The sequence below is a fragment of the Nicotiana sylvestris genome, chromosome 9 (genome assembly GCF_000393655.2).
Source record: "Nicotiana sylvestris chromosome 9, ASM39365v2, whole genome shotgun sequence".
Lineage (NCBI taxonomy): Eukaryota > Viridiplantae > Streptophyta > Magnoliopsida > Solanales > Solanaceae > Nicotiana > Nicotiana sylvestris.
The window spans coordinates 138623063-138631685 of record NC_091065.1 but is presented as its reverse complement, the minus strand read 5'-3'; the positions used below and the strand labels follow the sequence as shown (position 1 = coordinate 138631685).

At 37.6% G+C, this 8623-nt stretch overlaps 1 long non-coding RNA gene and 1 pseudogene across 1 annotated transcript; both read left to right on the top strand.

Annotated features, from left to right (window-relative positions):
* The first annotated feature begins 355 nt into the window (after positions 1 to 355).
* On the top strand, positions 356 to 2917 carry LOC104215698 (alanine aminotransferase 2, mitochondrial-like; annotated as a pseudogene).
* A 353-nt stretch (positions 2918 to 3270) lies between these two features.
* LOC104215690 (uncharacterized) lies at positions 3271 to 4829 on the top strand. The gene is made up of 3 exons (XR_011402428.1): positions 3271 to 3357; positions 3681 to 3884; positions 4595 to 4829. It is a non-coding gene; the product is annotated as an uncharacterized lncRNA (long non-coding RNA).
* Positions 4830 to 8623: the final 3794 nt, after the last annotated feature.

Genomic DNA, 8623 nt, shown 5'->3' with positions numbered 1-8623 from the left:
ATTCTGTATGGTCCGACATACCTAGGACTCAATTTTCCCTTCTTTCCAAATAGCATGATGCCCTTCATAGGGGAAACCTTCAGAAATACCCAATCATCTTCTTTGAACTCTAAATCTCTGAGCACTATAAGAATCTCCTCATTCTTCTTTCCTAAAATTCCATAAGCAAAGTTGAGGGCTCTTCTCTTATCTTTTAGCAGATTGAGTAAAGTAGAGTAGAGTGGGTTGAAATACTCCTGTTAGGGTTAATATTGCAGATCTCAACAATTTTTCTTCTATCCCTTGTATCAAAGAGTAATATAGGTGACCTGGCGTGTTATTGTTGTCTTGATCGTTTCTTACATTCCTCTAATTTATGCAGATCTTGTACTGCAATGTTGGAAATCCTTCAATACTTAGGTCAGCAGCCTATTACTTTCTTTAGGGAGGTAGGAATAAATTGTTTGATTCTAGATTATGTTACTTGTCTCGTCGAGAAATGTCTAAGGTGGATTCCTTTATTTAGGTCGTTGCATTATGTGACCATCCAGTTATTTTGGGCAAAAGTGAAATTTGCAATATGTGACCTTCTTGTTATTTTGGACAAAAGTGAAACACAAGGTCTGTTCAGGTATGAAATTTGTCTATCAACCTCCCTGCACCTTGTAGCGCAATGAAACAATTCATGCGCCTTAGTTTCTAGAGATGTCTGAAGAAGTGGAATTAACATGTCTAATTTTCATAAGCCCAATGTTTTCCCCTGTATTTTTCAAACATGGCACAGTTGAATCTCTTGCTACTGATGGAAGCTTTTGTCCTTGTTGTATTGTAAATAATTTGCATCTGAATATTAATGATATTCTTCTTCTTAGTGTTTTGAAGTCAAAGTCCAACTTATAAAACCAAGTGATGTGATTGTTATTGTAATTGATGTAAGTTAGCAAAAGTGAACTATGAGAGTGATGACTTGATGCTATTTCTTGTTATCTTGACATATCGAGTAATGTTTTTGAGGCCTGAGAAAAGCAAAATGTATTAGATCAATAAAATGTGGAAGGTTGTGATGACTGAGAAGCTCCAAGTTAATATATTTGATCGTGAACACTTTGAGAAAATTGATGACTCTGTTTTATTTGCACCTACTGCCTGTGGGTATTGTTTCACTTTTAGCTTCAAACTGTATACATATTAACTGGTATTTCTAAAAAATGCAAGTGGCTATAATCAAACTCTTACTTTCCTTATTTTGTGAAATCAGTGCAATGTAGTGTTATTATTGAATTATAGTCATTCACTTTTTGTTATTCAAAAGCTTGTATGTTTTAGTTGATAGGTTCTTTCTTTGAGCTTTTCTGTTTCATAAATATCATGGTATTGATTATGAATTTACACCTAAGTAGAAGCAAAAACTTTTTGCCTAGACATTTATTGGAACATCGTCACCAATATAAAGGAGTATGGTGAAGAATTTGAATCAACTTCAGCCATGTTCTACATGATTTTATGGTCTAAATAGCATTGTCATGCTACCTATGATAAGGAACTACGTCTCATAAAACCAGTCAGAAACTATGAGAAATTGTTATTTGATGTCTTTCATTCTCTCTTTGCTTTGTAGTGCGGATTCAATAAAACGAGCTTTCCAGATCCTCAGCCAAATTCCTGGCAATGTGACAGGTGCATACAACCACAGTCAGGTGACAATATCTTCTATTATAATGTCCTAGATTTGCAGCCAGTATACTCCTAGAACTTATTTTTGTGTTTGCTAAACTCCGGGGTGTCAAAGGATTACATGATACAATTGCTTCTGGTATCGAAGCTCGTGATGGCTTCCCTACTGACCCAAATGATATTTTCTTGACTGATGGTGCAAGCCCAGCGGTAATTATGTTGATCTCAAAAAGTTATTCGTGCATCATTGAGAGAAGTAACTAAAAGAATAACAAGGTGTCGATAATGTTGATTCTTCATCCTCTATTCAGGTTCACATGATGATGCAGTTGCTCATTGGGTCAGAGAATGATGGAATTCTCTGACCCATCCCCCATCCACTTTATTCTGCTTCAATTGCCCTCTATGGTGGCACTCTCGTATGTGCATTTGCTTCAATTTAAAGTTGATCAGTTCTAGTTGTATAGTTGGCCTTAATAGGCTAGATTAACCTACTTCTGAAAGAGATTATTGTAAACGTTTATTAATGAGAGCTGACCTGATTGGCTTACTATTCAGTTGAAGGTGACACATGAGCCTCTTATGTATGCTTTTATCTGGTATTTTAGGTTCGCTATTATCTTGATAAAGAAACGGGATGGGGACTGGAGATCTCATAGCTTGAGAATCAACTGAAAACTGCAAAATCCAATGGTATTAAAGTTAGGGCTTTGGTTGTGATCAATTTAGGCAACCCAGCAGGGCAGGTAATGATTTATTAGATTTTGGAATCTCATCATTGCTCTTCGTCATTTTGGAAGAACCTACTGTGGTGGAAAATGTTTGTCTTCCCTTTCCCAATAAAATTTTAAAATGTGTACATGTAGCATGAATAGCTTCTATGTATACCTTAAGTTCTTGTTGAGGCCAACCAACGAGCTATTGTGGAATTCTGCAAGAAAGAAGGCCTCGTTCTTTTGGCGGATGAAGTGAATATTTATTTCCCTCTAGATGCTTCTTTGCTTGATTCTGGCAAATTCTTTTACTTCCATGCACTTGTTTGAGGGGAGGTCACAATTGTTTCATTCCTGAGTATTGTGCAATTTATTCTAAAATTGTAAGCCTCTCATATCTTGTGGAACTCATGCAGGTGTATCAGGAAAATGTTTATGTGCTTAAGAAGCAGTTCCACTCGTTTAAGAAAATTCCTCGCTCTATGGGATTTGGAGAAAAGGACATCTCTTTAGTTTCTTTTCAGTATGTGTCAAAAGGTAGATCGTACTAGCTCCATCCATCCCTCTCTTGTTGGCGGTCTTTCTCTTTCTTGAAAGCCTCGTCATGAGCTCTCCAAAGGTTGGTAATGCTGTTTGTGTAATACATGGCATTGCATGTAAAATTGATATTGAGACGACCACATATAGCTTCGGGATTGAGGTGCATCTTAATAGGAGTGTGGTTGCCAGTCAAATATTTTGGTAGTGGTGGTTATAGAATCTATAACAAGCACGAGTACCTCAATGGTTTAATTTATGTAGGTGTATCATACTTTTTAATGTGGTGAGCTAAACATTAGATGTCATTACAGTGATATGCACTCTACTCTGACTATTAACTTAGAAGCTTGCTGCGGGTTCCTTATATCTGTGTTATCTGGATGATGAATCATATCAGTCTTTTATTGCTGAGAAAGAAGCGATACTCTCATCCTTGGCAAGGCGTGCAAAGGTCAGTAGCATCAGCATATACAACTAGCGGTGACTAGATAATAAACTAGTTTGTTTTAGTGAAGTAGTGGAAGTTGTTTTTTTTTATCATGAACCTTGCATCTGAAAAGAAGAGCTGGTTAAAGTAGGAAGCAGAAATGATGTCTGAAATTTTCTCAAATAAAAGTTGTCCCAAAATAATTTCCTCTAGAGTTTCATTTCAGCTTATCAAAAATGGTATATCTAAATGTTTGCTTCCTTTTGGTGTTTTCTATCTGTCAAATTGATACATTTTCTATTTTCTTCTGTGTTTGGCAATTTCTTTTTTGACTAATTTGTCAACAGACACTAGAAGATGCATTCAACAGTTTGGAGGGAGTAACATGCAATAAAGCATAGGGCGCAATGTATCTATTTCTATGTATTAACTTACTTGCTAAAGCAATAAAAGCAGCAGAAGAAGCTAAAACTGCACCAGATGCCTTTTATGCTCGACGCCTCCTCAATGCCACCGGAATTGTTGTTGTCCCAGGCTCTGCATTTGGCCAGGTGATTGTTATATTTTTGACAACTTGCTTCATGCTATTCCTAGTAATTAAATAGTTGGTAACTGTCACCATTAATTTTAAAAAATGCACATGGCTTTTACCTGGATGAGTAAACATCAGCAGACAAAACTAAATAAGCATTTCCTGAACAGTTTGGCTTTTTGTTTTACTTATTTAATTATTTTTGATTTTATATGTAAGTAGGTCGTTACACTTTTAGTATGTTAATCATATTATTAGTGGCTTCCAGCTTGTTTATTCACTTCATCATAATTCAATCTATATGAAAACAATATAGGTAATTGTTACTACTTCCTAATAAATTCCCGTGGGAAGTGTATCTCGTTCTTGTCTCCTAGTGTTTGTACTGGCTAATTAGTACCATAATGGCTTCATGATATTATTGAAAAACATTATATTTAGTTATCAATTATCTTTCTGTGTAAGCTATTATGATCATCCTCCATGTGTGATAAGATTCAATCTTATTTTGGCCTTCCACCAGGTGACTTTTTCTTCAAACAACAGTAAACATGTAATGACCTCAAATCTTGTTCTCCCTATTGATCTTGTAATATATTAAATAGATGTATGTACATCTTTACAGTACCCATCTTATAATATATATTGGAAGCTGAAATGGAGATATAATTTTTTCACATTATTTACAGGGTATAACAAACAATGCATCTTTGTTTGTCTCAATTGCAGGTATTGGAAGGCAGAGCTGCTAAAGAGAATAAAGAAAATGCAAATGAGGAACTTAAGGCTTACAAACCTACAGAAGTTTCTATGGGTTTGAACAAGAAAAGCTCACACGCTGATTAGATTAATGGTGAGGTCAAGCTTTACAGAAATGAATCGGTTACAAAATCAGGAGATGACGTGGAAGGTGTTAAACTAGTCATGTATTAGAAAATAAACTTGTAGCTAAGGGTATATCAAATGAGGTTTGTAATAGATGCTAACTTAAATTGATTAATATGGGTAAAGTGTTATCATGATACATCAATTTTTTTTTAATTATTGTTAGGTTGCACCTTTGAACAATTGAATTTACTAGTTAATGTAGTACATGGTATATAAGTGTACGCATTTGAACTTTTTTTTTGTTATTTGTTATTTGATGTAGTTCTTGAGATCTTCATGCTTAGCAATGATCTCAAAATATCTGGTAATATATGTTAGGCAATATATGTGGTTACTTGGGATATTAAAAAAAATGTAATTTTATAAAATAAAAAAAATCGCACTTTACATGGATTCTTGCAGAAACTACGCTTGAAAGTGTTGTTGTAGGACTTAAAAAGCGTTAGTAAAAGGGGTATGCATAAGCGTGATCTTTGTACATTATAGGCCACACTTTTGAAGTGTGGCTTCTAAAGCAACACTTCAAAAGCATGGCCTTTTTTTTTTGGCAATCCGCTAGGCAAGCGCCTAGGGATAATTTTTTATTATTGAAAGAAAAGAAAAATACAACAATTAGGAACAGTACAAATAAGGGGGACAATAGCACCGGTATTGTTACCCATATGTCTTGGCTATATAATCACTCCTCTGCGCCTCACATTGCCTTATGATGGCAGCCTCATGTAGAGGATTCATGGTGTAGCTGCCGGCAAAGTCTCACGAGGGCATATAATCTCATAGCCGTGTGGATATTTTTCCAAAGGCATAGTACCAAGGCAACTCAAACCGGGCTAAACCTTACCCTACTAATCCTATTGAGGCAGAGAAAAGGCCTTACCTACTAGCACACATGTAAAAAATAAGAACTGGAGAGTACTAAATATTCAATGATCATCACAGAGTTTATAACATACTCTGTGATGATATTACAAATGAGAATACTAATAAAGTGGTATAATAGAATTAAGTACCAATTTGGTTCATGTACCTTCTTTTGCAAACTTATAAAATCTTCAATTTGTAATTCTTTGTTGTTTTCCTCAACCGTGTTCAAAATGTATTAAAAATCATCATTTCGTTTTTGAACGGTTGGACCTCGTTGATGTAGTTGGGGCAGCCTGCTTTTGTTTGGCAACTCTCATTGGAGGTCGCCTAATATTTAAAAAATCACTAACCTTGTCGTCCCAACTATTTTTCCTTGTATGAGATTTCCTATTTTTTCCGCTTTGCATAGGCGATAAATCACCTTTTCTTGTTGCATGTGCGCGACATTCTTTCAAAACTGCATCTTCTTCTCCTTCCTCATACATATCTCTACCCACAGTTACTGGATCTGGCATGTCTTGTAAAAATTCTTGTGCCATCAAACCATTTCCATCTTGTCTGTTAACCATAGTTGCCTTATTTTGACTTTGTTTTGTGCCTTTCACCTGGTTGCTGGTCCAATCTCCACGCCCAGTGCTACCAACTTGATTTGTATTTAGAGAATTTAGGGGCTTAGCACTTACCATTGCATCAAGTAGCTTTCTGTCCTCCATCGTGATAACAGGTACCCTTATAGATAACTGTTGCTGTCCAGCAGTTGAAGAAGTTACTGCTGCTCCTGCATTGTTTTCATTCTGCTGCTGCAATGCATCAAGCAACTTTCCATCCTGCAAAGTGATAGCTGGTGGCGTTGTATCCTGCTGCTGCTGTCCACCAGTTGGAAGTGTGACTATAGCTCCTGAGGTGTTTGCATTCAGCTGCTGCTGCCCATACTTTCGACCAGCTGGATCAATCTGGTTACTAGGTGTGGCTGCATTTTGAACTATTTTTCCAGCTACTGCATCCTTGACTTTTAGAGCAGCAACTGGAGAGTACCTGGGAATGAAAGCTGGAGCATTGAGATTTAACATGCTTTTGTGGCTCGCGTTTGGTATACCATCTGGTTTAGGCAGTGTTATTGAATCAAATTCTTTACCTGCACTCTCCTGATCAACCTCATGATCTGCCTCTTCAGATGAGTATCCAGCAAAATCAACACCACAATCTTCTTCATCATCATACTCACGCTGGTCATCCCAGAGCTTGGAATTAATTGCCATCGCCCTCACATTTGCACTGATAACCTCATTGTTTTTCCTGTAGAAATCATCATCTGCCTAGATTCACCACCATGCTCACCAAATGATTCTAGCGATTGAGTAGGCACCTCCTGCACCGATGTGTTCAAAGCGACCAGTGGTTGCCTGATCAGAGGCTTTGAATTCATCATTATATCCATCTGAGTCACTTTAATGATTTTGGCTACTTCCGGACTAGAAATATGCATCTTTGGGCTACTTCCGGACTAGAAATATGCATCTTTGGAGTACTGGACCTCGTGGTTGCTGTAGACAATTGGATTGCCTCGGCCTTTTGCGCATCAACAGGAACAATGTCCTTCGACACAATTAGTCGACCACCTGTGTTCTTGGCAAGTTGTTGTTTGCTACTATCTGGATATTGTAGTTGGCAAATTTTTGGGGTTGTGTTCATCATCATAGCTGCCACGACATCCTTTACCATTTTATCAAGCTCCGAATTGAAAATATGTAGCGTTGGCATATCTGCAGCATGAATTTGACTTGTCTCACCATTGTGATTACCACCAGATGCGATCTCAAGGCGAACACTGTCCGCTTCATTTTTCTGCTCCTTTTCACTCCCTGTAAAATTAGTTTTTCCAGCATCTGGTCGTATCTCGTACCCCATCTGTTGTTCTTCATTAACATACTCACCCTCATTCACCAAAGCATCGAAAGAGTTTGAAACTCCAATAGCGTATGATGGTACAATCTGATTTTGAAGCATTGGAGTTTGCTTCTTGCTAGGTGATTTGTTCACCACTTTCCAGTTGTTACTCTTTGTAGTACCTACTACCCCTACACCTATTTTATCTTGTCCCACAGAAATTTGATAACCATGTGCCAAAACATTTTTTCCTCGATCAACATCGGCCTGCATTGCACCAGCAGTAACTAGGTGCATTCTTGTAGAGATAGTGGAGGCGTGAACATGTTTGGATTATTTAGGCAGCCCCTTGTCCAATTTTAACACCTCATCTAGTGGCACGATAGGAGCTGAAGCATGTGTTGTATTTGAATTGTCAATAACTCCAGCAACAGAAGTCATAACCCTTTCATTAAAGAGCCCAGCACTTGCCTTCAAACCTGTAGCATTTGCACTTCTCACAACGTCAACATCTTCAAGTTCCTGCTCCTCATCTTGCACTGCAGTATCTATTAACTGAGATGTTTTTTCAGTTAGATCAACATGTGCAGCAGTAGCTTTAATAACCCCAGCAGTAGGACGATTAACAGTTGCATTCAATGCAACATTAGGCTCCAATTGTGAACCTACAGTAGTTGATCGTCTTTCAGCTTTGTCAACTTGTCCTATCAATGTTACTGCTGCATTATTCTTGGCAAACATTGTTCGAACAGCTGCAGCTAAAGCACTATCATTCATCATCCCAGGTACAAACGCTGAACCTTTAGAAGTTCCAGGTAAAGCTTGATCAACCACAGTATTTTTTGCAGCCTTCAAGTCCTGAGCAACTCTAGCAAGGGATTCAGCAACTGGTATAATTGCACTGGAAATAGGATTACGCCTCATATGCCTTGTAGATACAGCTGTTATATGTGCTGTCTTGATCAAATTTTCAGCGTGTTCATGAGCCCTTTGAGGAGCTCTTAACACCTTTGTAGCATCTGTATGGTTAATGTGATCTCCAGCAGTTCTATCACCATCATTTAAGGCCCTCCTCTCATTCAAAAACTGACGCAAATCTCCCTTGTATTTCGCACCACC